Source organism: Jaculus jaculus, chromosome 19, assembly GCF_020740685.1.
Source record: "Jaculus jaculus isolate mJacJac1 chromosome 19, mJacJac1.mat.Y.cur, whole genome shotgun sequence".
Classification (NCBI taxonomy): domain Eukaryota; kingdom Metazoa; phylum Chordata; class Mammalia; order Rodentia; family Dipodidae; genus Jaculus; species Jaculus jaculus.
Genome location: NC_059120.1, coordinates 36,168,800 through 36,182,434, shown reverse-complemented (window position 1 = coordinate 36,182,434; position 13,635 = coordinate 36,168,800). Strand labels below are relative to the sequence as shown.

Sequence of the window (13,635 nt, the reverse complement as noted above, 5' to 3'; positions counted from 1 at the left end):
GGATCTCCCTGACTAACAACTCACTGGAAGGTATCCCACCCCAAGAAGATTTTCTTCATTACCAGGAGCAATAAGTTCTCCAGCTACTGCCAAGAGACTTGCATATTGGGGCCCATCTTTAACCACAGTCAGGCAGTGGACGGTTCTGCCTCAGCTTCACCTCCTGCTTGTGCAGAGCCACAAGTCAGCAGAACTGAGAGCTAGAACCTCCCTAGGTCTTTTTGAGTGCGATGCAGCCCTGTGCATGGGCACAGCCCATACCAGACACGGTCTTCCACATTTCCAGAAATAGGTAGCTTGTCAAAGTCCCCGTAGACGTCTCTCTCCATGCTTTTCCTTTCAACATTCTGGTTCACATATTAATGTCATAGTGTTCATTTGTTCAGGCAGCCATGAACTGAAGTAGTTACTTATCATTGTTTAGCAAAAGGGTTGTGTGTAGCTGGGTTCAGTGAGCCAGCTGAAGTCCAGGTCTCACAGGGAAGACTGACCCTCCAGGTGAAGTACTCAAGAGTGTCTGGGATGACGCTCTGAAAGCGCTCTGGCCTTTTTGCATCCCCATGCCTGCTAGGATACTGGCTTTTCACCACGAGCATTGCACAAGGCTGCTGCAGCGCTGCAGAATGAAATATGGGACACGTATAAACACCACAGAGCTCATCCTTCTAACCCAAAGTCAGCTATTTTTCCTGACTAAATGCCCCTCAGAGAGTGGAACGTCCTTAATTCCTGATTAAATAAATAGATTCTGTCAATTTTGCCAATTTTCTCATTTATTTATTTATTTTTATTTTTCACAGTGTGATTAAGTTGTTTTTCTTATTGGTGTATGTAAGGACATTTTCCTATAAGGATACAATGTACTTTCTTTCTTTTTCATTCTCTCTCTCTCTCTTTTTTTTTTTTTTTTCTGAGGTAGGGGTCTCACTCTAGACCCAGGCTGACCTGGAATTCTCTCTGTAGTCTCAGGGTGGCCTCAAACTCACAATGATCCTCCTACCTTTGCCTCCCGAGTGCTGGGATTAAAGACATGTGCCACCACACTGGCTACTTTAAACACACCCACCCACACTGCTTTCCCTTCTTCCTCACAACCCCTATGAGTCCATTTTCTTCCCCTAGACAGTTCCACTTCTACTTTCATGCCATGTGATCCTCTATGATTATATGCATCTATATAAAATCTTGGAAAAGCAAGTGAGAGCGAACATGAGCTTTGTCTTTCTGAGTCTAGGGATTTGCAAAGGTCTTTGCCATTCCCACTGACATCAGTGGTCTCCATGTTTTGAGCCTGTTCCATCTTCCTGGAACATCTTTCCCTTCCCAAGCTATCTCATTAATCTTTCCACCTTTCTGACTCAAGCTAAATACTTTCTCAGTGACGTTTTAGCTAATATGTCAGCCAATATTTATTTTCCTCATACTTATTATCACCCTGTCTTACAATTCAGTCTCTGTGTCCTGCTTGCCATTAAAGAACTCTTTCTGCACCATGCATTTGCAATTCTTCAGTGAGGTGCTAAGTTCAATGTGAAGGGCTATTGGTGTCCCACGGCTTAGCTTAAATACCCACAGCTACCCTGAGAGACTTGACTAACGGCTTCAAAGGGGAAAATGTAAACTCTATTTGCTAAGAAAATAAAAACGAGGTATTGGAGACATCAGATACACTGTTTATATATGCGTCTGTCTGTCTGACCTATGGTCTTTCTGGGAGCACTGGGCTCTTACCCAGCTTTGGGTTATAAATTATATCAAGAATTACTGTGTTCACAGCTTGTGGAAGAAAAGCTATGCAATTCCTTAGTAATTTCAGCCATGCCTGGATGTTACTTTAGCTGTGTCATCTCCGTTACCCTGAAATAATTGTAATATATGTTTTGGCCATGGAAGTTTCTGGAAGTGGTTAATCAAAAGGAGTTATGTGGGCTGGAGAGATAGCTTAGCGGTTAATTGCTCGCCTGTGAAGCCTAAGGACCTGGTTCAAGGCTTGATTCCCCAAGGTCCACGTTAACCAGATGCACAAGGGGACGCACGCATCTGGAGTTCGTTTGCAGAGGCTGGAGGCCCTGGCGCGCCCATTCTCTCTCTCTATCTGCCTCTTTCTCGCTCTGTCGCTCTCAAATAAATAAAAGTGCCAAAATTTTTTTTTTAAAAAAAGGAGTTATGTGAACTGTACATGTGGTTGGCCTGTTTGCTGCACCCTTCCTTTCCTTTTGGATAGGGCCTTGGATGATATATGTGCTGCCCCATGTCATCCAGTATCACCTTTTATCTTAGGTCATTTTAGTCTCATTAATGACTGAGGTACAGACTGAGCTAAGAAGCCAAGGATTTGTGTAATTGTGCTCTTAATTGGACATTAAAGAGAAAAATGGGATCTGAGCAGTCCTTGGTACCAAGAGCCCTGGAGCCCTTGGGCCCTCCAGTGCTCTCCAGTGTGGCAAGAACTCACGATGAGACAGATCAGTCAGTATTTGAAATAAAGTCACATGAGCTGAGGATACAGACTTGCTGCTTCTGACTGATACTGTGCTGGCTGCTTATAAGTAATGAGGCTGTCATAGTGATAGGGAAAAATTGAGAAGCGGCTGTGAGAAGCAATGCATTACGGAGGAAGGAATCTTAACCTGTACATCATTTGTTAGTAGGACTTTATTAATAGCCTTTCATCAACTAGGGCTTAAAATGTCATGTTGCCCTTCCCAATGCTAGAGGACAATGTGGAGTCAGTAAAAGTATCAACAGTTCGGCAAATCAGGCCTGTGTATAGCTACTCTACTCTTTGACACCCCCTCCAAAAAACGGTTAGATACTGAGACAGAGACTTGGTAACAAAAAATATTTTAGACTTTTGATAATAAATTTAGGACCCAAAGCCAGTTGTAAAACAGCTATTTCAATTGGTGCCAGTGATTAGCCATGTGTCCCACTAGTTATTTATTTATTTTTGCTTATTTATTTATTTTAAAGTGACAGTCAGACAGAGAAAGAGGCAGAGAGAGAGAGAGAGAGAGAGAGAGAGAGAGAGAGAGAATGGGCGCGCCAGGGCCTCCAGCTGCTGCAAACGAACTCCAGACACATGCACCCCCTTGTGCATCTGGCTAACATGGGTCCTGGGGAATTGAGCCTCGAACCGGGGTCCTTAGGCTTCACAGGCAAGCGCTTAACCGCTAAGCCATCTCTCCAGCCCCTGTGGGTTATTTTTATGTGCAGTTTCATAGTAAAGATTACATGATGCTTAGGCACCAGGCTTCCTTCATCTTTCTGTCCTTTCCTCTGTTGTCTTCTGTCAGATGGGCCAAGCTTGATCGCTTTCATTGAAAAAGTACGGCTCAGAGGCCCAATTTTGTTTTCCTTGCATTGAGTGTTGGTGATAAAGTCTCACAAACCTGTGCTAAAAAGTCCACTTTCCTTGGCACTCAATTTCCTCATTCATGCTTCAACAACAAACATTGTGGTTTTTCAGTGATGAAACCAAGAAGTGGGGCCTGAGTGTTTTTTGTGTTTTTTTTTTTTCTGGGATGCCTCTGATGTTCATTTGGGGAGATTTTATCTTTCTTGGGAAGGACATAGCATTATTTCCAAAGTAGCCTTTGTTCATTATTTTAGTTTCTTGAAGCCCTGGAGGGAGCTTGAAAGCAAGCTTACTTCTGGTAATCTGGTAATCAATGTAACAAAATATTTGAAACTAGATAACTCATACATAAAAGAGTTATATTTCGTTTATAGTCTGGAGATCCAAAAACATAATGTTGGTCTCCTCTGTGCCTTATTCTCTAGGGAGGGATCCGGGGCAAATGGCATCATGACGAGAGTCCAGTGAGAGGGAGAGATGACAAGGTGAGCCCCAGAGCTACATGATGGGGAGGACCAGGCTCGTTCTTCTACAACAACCCTCTCATGAGAACCCAGGATGCCAGGAGAGTGACATCAGCACATCTGAGGCAGGGTTCCCAGTGACCGAGTAACCTTCCAGTAGGCTCCACCTCTTCAAAGTCCCACGCCTCCTCTCAGCATCACTTCACATGAACCTGGAAGGAGGACCCCCTCCTCTTTCCTGTACCATAGCGCATGCCTAAATCAGGAGCTCTGCCTATCACGAGTATCAGGACACTTATTTACAGAGTATTTGATAAGCCTTCGGAAGAGAAAAAAAATGATAAAGGGACAAGGGTGAAGTGGGGTGGCGGCGGGCGTAACCAGCTTCGTGTGAGCACAGGATTAGAACGCCTGAGTGGAGAGCTGTCCTCAACCGTTGCTGGATGTTGAAAGAGTAGCAGAAACCTGTCCCCGAAAAGTAGGATCCACAGGGCTCGGTGGTATAATGCTTGCCTAGCGTGTGCAGGGCCCTGGGTTTGACCGTCAGTGCCGCCCACTCACAGAAGTGAAGAAAGCCGCAGGTCCTTAGAAGACACTGGCTGAAAGGCTGCAGTCCCTGAACTGTACGATTGACTGCGCGGTCAAGGGTGGAGCCACTAAGCTGGCTCTGCCTCGGGAGCTCTTCCCCAGGACAGCGTTGTCTGTCGTCCTGTCGGGCAGACAAGAAACACCACACGCCTGGTGAGGGAAACCAAGGCCATTTTCCCTCTGATCTGGAGGCTAGAACTCCTCGACCAAGGTGCCGTGAGCTGGTTTCTCTGAGGCCGCGGCTCAGGGCCGGCACACCTGCGTGTTTCCCTTCATCTGCTGGCATGACGCCAGCCGACTGGCCTGGGCTCTCCCCTCACACCTTCATTTAACTTTCATCACTTCTTTCGTGGGACTGTCACCAAATCCAGTTCTCTTCTGGAGTCCTGGAGTTTGAAACTTTACTTCAAACAAACAAACAAATCAAAGTACCATTGGCAGGAGAAGGGAGAAAGGGGCATTGTTATTTACTCAGAACGAATGACCCTTTAATGTAGTCACAAGGGCAGAATCATCAAAGAAAGTGAAACCCGGATGCAGGTTGGGTCATAATCTTTAACCCAATTTAGCTTTCTCTCGGTGCAATGGGAGACAGCAACCACAGCAGTGGGTGCATGACAGAAGGGCAAGAGATAAAACAAACTAGGTCCTCAGCCATCTAGTCAACCAGAGTTCATACTGGAGGTCCTGGTAGGTGAGAGACAACCCAGCCATCAGAGTGTCCTGGGAGGTGAGGACATAACCCAGGCATCAAAGTGTACTGGGAGGTGAGGACATAACCCAGGCATCAAAGTGTACTGGGAGGTGAGAGACATAACCCAGCCATCAGTGTCCTGGGAGGTGAGGGACATAACCCAGCCATCAGAGTGTCCTGGGAGGTGAGGGACATAACCCAGCCATCAGTGTCCTGGGAGGTGAGGGACATAACCCAGCCATCAGAGTGTCCTGGGAGGTGAGGGACATAACCCAGCCATCAGAGTGTCCTGGGAGGTGAGGGACATAACCCAGCCATCAGAGTGTTCTGGGAGGTGAGAGACAACCCAGCCATCAGAATGTACCCATCTCATTGAGGCACAAAGGAAGAATGTGTGATCAGTTTAGTACAGAAAAATGAGCTAAGTAATTACCAAAGTTTTTTTTTTCTCCTGCCCCCTCCCTGTGGCAAAGAGCCTGGTACTTATGTAGCCCCAGCTAACCTCCAACTTAAAAATGTAAGACCTTCCTGTTTCAGCCTTCCAAGTGCTAGGAATACCCTCATACATCACCACACCCAACCGCTGGGCTTTCAGCACGATGTCCCTGTGCTCTGTGGGCAAGACAGTGGGAATTTACTAGTGAGCCAGACAAAGCAGTCCCTGACCACTGCTTCCTCTTTTGGATGGGAAAGTTTTTGATCTATAGTGACATCATTTCCAACTATGAGATGTGCTTTGGGAACAAAGGACAATATGACGAGACTGCCTGACTGACTGAAATAATGAATTCTGATTCATCCCAAAGGAATTTTGAGGAGTCGCTGGGTGAAGAATCAAAGGCATATTGTGCCAGCAGAGGGTATTGTGTGTGCTAATGCCTTAACTAAAAAAAGCTGGCTTTTAAAAAGTGAATTATAAGAAAGCTTTTCTGATATATAGATGATGCATGTATATGGAAGATGGTTCCATGTAGAAAAGTTTTGTTTTTGTTTTTCTTTTTGTTTTTTGAGGTAGGGTCTCATGCTAGCTCAGGCTGATGTGGAATTTACTATGTAGTCTCAGGGTGACCTCAAACTCTAGGCAATCCTCCTGCCTCTGCCTCCTGAGTGCTGGGATTAAAGGCGTACACCACCATGCCAGCTCAGGAAAGTATTTTTTGATATTATCTGAAATTGGATTTTTCTTGAGATAGCTACCATGAGAACACAGGCTGTTTTATAATGAATAGCTTAAGTGTTTTTCTGTTTTGATTTCTTCCAATCCTCCTTGTCTCCTCTCTCTGTGGTCCCTACTAATGACCCATATATGCATCATTTCTCAATAAATATAAACAACCAGGTATGCATATTTTAATACTTTCCCATATTATATATAATATATTGCATATTTATACATATATAAATTATTTTTATATACATGTCTTTTATTTATTGATTTATGAGAAAGAGAAAGAAGCAGATCTATATAGAGAGAAAATGGGCACACCAGGGTCTCTAGCCACTGCAAACTCCAGATGCATTTGCCATCTTGTGCACCTGGCTTACATGGATACTGGAGAATCAAACCTGGGTCCTTAAGCTTTGCAGGCAAGCACCTTAACTGCTAAACCATCTCTCCAGCCCTAAACATGGCTTATAGGTAACAATTTATAAATATATAAAAATGATTTAGGGGTTTTTGACTCCCGGTGTTTGACAGCTAGTACTACAAAAATTAATATCTAAAGAACTATGCATATAAATTGCGTATCATAGCATATACTTTATAGTATATATTTAGATATAAATATACTCAGATACTGAGATTTTAACATGTCATTTTTTTAAAAGTTTAGAAACTTTATTAGATTAAGAGAAGAGAGTATAAAGAGCTTCTGCCATGTGGAAGGCAGGAAGGGGTAGAGAGCCCACTAGGGATAGGGGTCCCCCATCTCAGCAGAGCCAAGATGAAGGGGGCTTACCAGAGCAAGGACCTGGAAGTTCAGGAGAGGTGAAAGCCAACAAGAGACTATGCCCACCTGGTAAGCATCTATTGATAATCCTACTGTGGCAGGCTTTACCCTCAGACTCAGGTGAGTCTGAGAGAGCGCTGATGGGTGGATTCCTGGAGAGGCCAGCCATGATGCCAAGTTTAAGCCTGAGCTTAACCAACCAAAATTCCAGGATCAGATTCAAACCTTAATTTTAGGAAAGGGGAACTCTTTGAGGTAGGGTCTCATGCTAGCTCAGGCTGATGTGGAATTTACTATGTAGTCTCAGGGTGACCTCAAACTCTAGGCAATCCTCCTGCCTCTGCCTCCTGAGTGCTGGGATTAAAGGCGGAACTCAGAGAGGAACTCAGGTTGCTTATGGAAAAACTGAGCTGTGTAACTCCTTTACATAAGAGATAAGAAAAGGCCAAATTCTTCTGTGATCACTAGCAAAGTGGAGACTGCAAGGGCAGACCCAAAGACATTTCTGCTTTTTACTTTTGGGGCCCAGTCACCCTAACTGCCTTAGTCTCCCTCTGAGGAAGTAACTGCCATTAGGGAATCAGTAAGGGGATGGATCTGGCTTCTTCAAGCTGAATGGGATTGTCGGGTGTGGTGGTGGAGGACCTTCTCCAGTGGGACTTTCTAAGGGACCTGAAGGTGTATTGGTGAAGTGCAGGAAGACAATCCTTGGAGAAAGAATAAAAGCAAGGAGTGAAGGCAGAGTGGGCACACAACAAACTGGGGGCTTTTAGGGTTTCCATTCTGTAGACTTTTAGGCCTCGCAGAGTGATTGAAAGAACCCAGGTAGATGGAGTGAGATTGTCTCAGGACCACGTGAGTGTGGACTGACTAAATGAGCAGAGATAAGGTTAAAACAGCAATTGAGTAGACAGGGTCCAAAAATTAACAGAACACCTATTAGGGTTATAATAGGTATAATCTTTTTTCACCATGAAGACCTGTTATCCACTCCTAGAACTGTTCACTGAATGCACAGTGTTGTCTGACATGATCTGAATCTGTTCCTGTAGGTTTTATTTGTTTATATTTTTTCTCAATTTTTATTAACATTTTCCATGATTATAAAAAATATCCCATGGTAATACCCCCTCCCCCCCCCCACTCTTTCTCCTTTGAAATTCCATTCTCTATCATATCCCCTTCCCCCATCTCAATCATTCTACTTACATATATACAAAAGCAGATAAGACATTAGCAGAAGCATATATATATATATATATATATATATATATATATATATATATACACATTTAATCCTCATAATGGCACATATTACCCTGGATTAAAGCCCTGTGATTGCCTTTTCCATCATTTAAACCTCAGAATTGAGATGGGAGATTCCCTTAGCTACGTCATTTAAAGCCTTTTAGGTATATTTAGTGAATTTCTATGTGCCAAATAACATTTGCTATGCAAATAGATGGAATAAAATTAGGCTAGATAATCATGCCAGTGAAAAACACTCTTAGTCAGTAGTTTTTTTTTATTTGTTTGTTTTGGTTTTGGGTTTTTTTGTGTGTTTTTGTTGTTATTTTTTTTCAAGGTTTCACTCTAGCTCAGGCTGACCTGGAATTTACTATGGAATCTCAGGGTGGCCTCGAACTCATAGTGATCTTCCTACCTCTGCCTCCCAAGTGCTGGGATTAAAGGCGTGCACCACCACACCTGGCTTCAATAGATATTTTAATACAAGAACATTGGCTGCGCACTTTGAAGTTTTTACTTGGTCCTGGATCCAAGGAAATCCCAGAGTGCACCTTCCAGTCCATCCTTGGAGTAGCTAGGACCAAAGGCTAGTGACCCAGCGGGTCCCATTAGGGGCTTCCCAGTGTCCTCCTGGCCTCAGGACTTACTCAGTAGCAAACATTCTGATGGCTGGAGGATAATGATGTTCTGGCATAAGTCAGAAGGGACCCATCACTGTTCCCTGCATAAGGAAGCCTTCTGACATGACTATTTTTTGGTGGGGGGAGGTTTTGAGGTAGGGTCTCTAGCACAGGCTGACCTGGAATTCACTATGTAGTCTCAGGGTGGCCTTGAACTCATGGCGATCCTCCTACCCCTACCCCCTGAGTGTTGGGATTAAATGTGTGCACCACCATGCCTGGCTTTTTTTTTAAAGCATTTGATTATATTATAACCCTTTTTTTTGTCATATTTAACAAATTATTATGGACATCCTTTCACATTAATGACCAAATATCTAACTTAATGACCATTATTCTAAACCTACCCCCAAATATTAATTTGATTGCTTCAGACTGGATGCTAATTACTATAATTTCAAAAACTTCCCAGATTCTGTATGTATAAATACTTATCCAAAACTTTACTTTTTTTTTTTAAATTTTCATTATTTATTTGACAGAGAGAAAGAAAGAGACAGATACAGAGAGAGAGAGAGAGAGAGAGAGAGAGAATGGGCGCACCAGGGCCTTCAGCCACTATGTTTAAACAAACTCCGGATGCATGCGCCACCTTGAACATCTGGCCTACATGGCTCCTAGGGAATTGAACTTGGGTCCTTTGGTCTCACAGGCAAGCACCTTAATCGCTAAGCCATCTCTTCAGCCCCAAACTTTGCTTTCAGTAGTTGCATAATATGATGGTCACTTTTTATTAAACTATTCCACCTTTATTAGGCAACTCCTATGTCTCCATGATCCAGATGTTATAATGACTATTATATATGTACATCTTTGTAATATAGTTTGTCGCTGATTGGTAAAGTGGAAAAAATAACTGTACTTATCTCACAGAATTGAAATTCAAAGTAAATTAGTATAGTACGATATTTAAAATATTCTCTAGCATATCAAATGTACCCTATGTCTATGCTAGTTTAATACACATGCTACTTATATCTGGTCATTTATTTATTTGGATTAGATTCCCAAGAGGGAATTACTGGAATGCATACATCAGGTATTGCTGCATTAGTACACTTCATGGCTACTTCCTTGGTAACCACCTCTGTGTGCATTAGACCTCCTCTGCCATGCTTCCCTGCAGCAAGTACAGTTGGGATGTGCCATCAACACAAGGTGGCAGGTGCCCATCCATGTAGTCTCAGGGTGGCTTTGAACTCTTGTGATCCTCCTACCTCTGCCTCCCAAGTGTTGGGATTAAAGGTCTGTGCCACCACGCCTGGCCAGATTTACTCATTTATCTTAACGTGCTCAATGTCTACTTTAAAACATTAGAATCACTCTTAGCACTTTAATAATCAATAGTGTTTCAGATTTAATAATGGACTGTTTCATTCACACAGTACCTGTATTTCCCAATCAAATTACACAGTAAACATTGTCTGAGGAATTGGTTATCTGATTATTTGCATTAGGCAACTTCATTTAAAAATTGTATTAGGGTAAAAATACTCTTTTATTTGGTGCAAGGTCCTATGAGTTTTAATGAATGTCTAGATTCATAAAATCACCACTTAAGTCAGGATGCAAAACAGAACTCCCACCAGCCCTTAACAGGCACATGCCCCCACCTGCACCTCAAACCACCCATCTGCTACTGTAGTCTCTTTAAGAAAGCCAAAGAAATGAAACTAATACCAGTGAGATTGGTTCTGTTGTTCCTCACGAGTCTGTAAACTTCTTCTAAATCACATGTATCACTAGTTTTGTTTTCTGTGTTGTGCTCTGTGCGGTGGGTAAGCTGTATTTGATTATTCACTTGCCTTTTGAAGAGCAGCCAGTGTGCCTAGCTCATGGCTCTTACAGATGACACTTGCATGCATATTGATGTACAGGGCTTTGTATAAACCAAGGTTCTATCTCCTTGGGGTACATACTTAAGAGTGAGGTGGCTGGGGGTCATATAGTGTGTACATTTATTTTGTGAGAAATCACCGAATCATTATCTAGAGAGGTTATAGCCTTTTACATTCCCATTAGAAATACATGGGAGTTCCAGATGCTCTGGTCAGTATTTGGTATCGTATTGTTTTAGCCATTCAAATAAGTATGTAAGTAACGGTAACTTGGGTTTTTAATTTGCATTTCCCTGGCCTGGGGAGCTGGTTCAGCAGTTAAGAGAGTTCCTGTGCAAGCACGAGGGCATGAGGTGGACCATGTAACCAGCTGGGCGTGGCCATGGTGATGTGGAGCAGAAATCCCAGGATCACCAGGGTCAGGGCTCAAGGGAAAACCCAGCAACCTTTGGGATCCGTAACTTAAATTTCCCCAATGCCTAATGATGCTGACTGCCGCTCCATGTGTCTCTTTGCAATCCTCCCATCTTCTTTGCTGAGGTAGTTTTGATTTTTTTCCTTATTGTTGAATTCTAGACTTCTTATATTTTGCAGACAAGTCCCCTGTGGGGTATGCAGTTTCCAAGTATATATATAATCCAGCCTGGGTCTTTCCCCTTCAGCCTCACATCAGTGTCTTTGGAAGAGCAGGTGTGTGTTCTTGGTCCATTTGTCACTTAAAAAAAAAAAAGATTTATTTTAATTTTTATTTTGTTTATTTACTCGAGAGAGAGTAGGGGGAGGGAGAGTGAGAATGGGCATGCCAGGGCCTCAAGGCCACTGTAAACGAACTCCAAATGCATGTGCCACCATGTGCATCTGACTTACGTGGGACCTGGAGAATTGAACTTGGGTCCTTAGGCTTCAGAGGCATGTGCTATAACCGCTAAGCCATCTCTCCAGCCCCATTTGTCACTTTTATTTTAAGTGAATTTTATGGGTTTTTTTTCCCCCTTCTTTATTTCCTCTCTTGCTTTGTAGCCCAGGCTGGCTTCAAACTCTAGTCTATTCACCTTCCTTGGGCTTCTGAATGCTGGGATTACAGGTGTGCATTATTACACCCAGCCATGTATAAGTTTATTTCTAAGTGTAACTCTGCTTAACCCATAGTCACATTTACACTATATTTTTTTCTAAAACCCCTATTAGTTTACATTTTTTCCTTGAGAGCCATGATCCATTTGGTTTTTTTTTTCAATATTTTATTTATTTATTTATGAGAGAGGAAGAGACAGAGAGAAAAAGAGAATGGGCACGCCAGGCCCTCTAGCCATTGCATACAAACTCCAGACACATGTGCCCCCTTGTACATCTGGCTTACATGGGTCCTGAGGAATTGAACCTGGGTCCTTAGGCTTTGCAGGCAAATGCCATAACTGCTAAGCCATTTCCCTAGTCTCCAAGTTTTTTAAAAAAATATTTATTTATTTATTTGAGAGCAACAGACAGAGAAACGAACTCCAGATGGATGTGCCACCTTGTACATCTGGCTTATGTGGGTCTTGAGGAATCAAGCCTCAAACCAAAGTCCTTAGGCTTCACAGGCAAGCACTTAACTGCTAAGCCATCTCTCCAGCCCCCCAAGTTTATTTTTATATAAGGTTTGATTTGTATGAAAAGGTTTACCTACAGCTGGGTGTGATGGCGCACTCAGAAGGCAGAGGTAGGAGGATCTCCATGAGTTCGAGGCCACCTTGAGACTACATAGTGAATTCCAGGTCATCCTGAGCTACAGTGAAACTCTACCTCAAACAAGAAAATAAAAGGGCTGGAGAGATGGCTTAGCAGTTAAGTGCTTGCCTGTGAAGCCTAAGGACCCTGGTTCAAGGCTTGATTCCCCAGGAGCCATGTTAGCCAGATGCACAAGGGGGCGCACACGTCTGGAGTTTGTCTTCAGTGGCTGGAGGCCCTGGCATGCCCATTCTCTGTCTCTCTCTATTTGCCTCTCTCTGTCTATTGCTCTCAAATAAATAAGTTAAAAATGAACAAAAAATATTTTTAAAAAAATTTATCTCTTTTCCTACAGATGGTGAGTTGTTTCATGCTGTTAGTTTAGAAGAATGGTTTCAATATGTTTTATTATTTGTCAGAGGTCAAATGGCTGCATTTGCATAAATCTTTTACCGGACTTTCTACTTATCTCTGTCTGTATGTTGACTCTGGTTCTCTTTTGAGTAAGCAATCAGACAAATTTGTCATGCATTGCAGCAATAGTGGGCAGGGTGGGGAAAGGGGCTTTCTGTGTGTGCCCAGGAGCTAGCAAATATGAGTTCCTCCAGCCACCTGTTTCCTTGTCACCTTCTGACTCAGACGTCTCCGAAATGGAGGTGAATAGGTCAATAAAGTTACCAGTTAGTTTCATGGTATATTTAATGGATGAATCAAGCTAGAGGTCCACTTCCTGAAACACCATTCATATCCAAGCAACTTTTCTAGCTAGAGGCCTCCACCGAAAAACAGCTGGCCTTACATGACTCAGGGAAAGGGGACGGCATTGCACCCTGACTTCAGGGAAAGTTTTAGATAAAAATACATTATATTTTTTTAACAGGGCAGGGAGACAGGAACATGCCAATACCTTTAACTATTTGATTTGAAAATAAAGTGTCCTCCAAACCCTAACAAGATCTTGATTACAATGCCAAGTGTTTTCTGTTGAAAAGAAGTTTCTAGGTTGCCTTGGGCCTGAGTACACTGAATGACGAAGATGGGGAAGGAACATTTTAGTTCACAGGGTAGGGTGAATGGGTACATGGACAGAAGACTGAATTCTG

At 43.0% G+C, this 13,635-nt stretch overlaps 1 protein-coding gene across 7 annotated transcripts in view; it reads left to right on the top strand.

The window, feature by feature from the left end:
* The window catches only part of Mab21l3 (mab-21 like 3), a 63,049-nt gene that overhangs the window by 11,537 nt on the left and 37,877 nt on the right, over nucleotides 1-13,635 (top strand). The window contains exon 2 of one of the 7 annotated variants that reach the window (XM_045138521.1): nucleotides 3,784-3,843. The exons of 4 other annotated variants lie outside the window; for them this stretch is intronic. The gene's annotated coding sequence lies outside the window, so the exon portion shown is untranslated. Of the gene's footprint in view, nucleotides 1-3,783; nucleotides 3,844-4,527; nucleotides 4,564-7,044; nucleotides 7,126-13,635 lie in introns of those variants that run through there. 2 more of the 7 variants (XM_045138523.1, XM_045138520.1) reach the window with 2 other exon arrangements.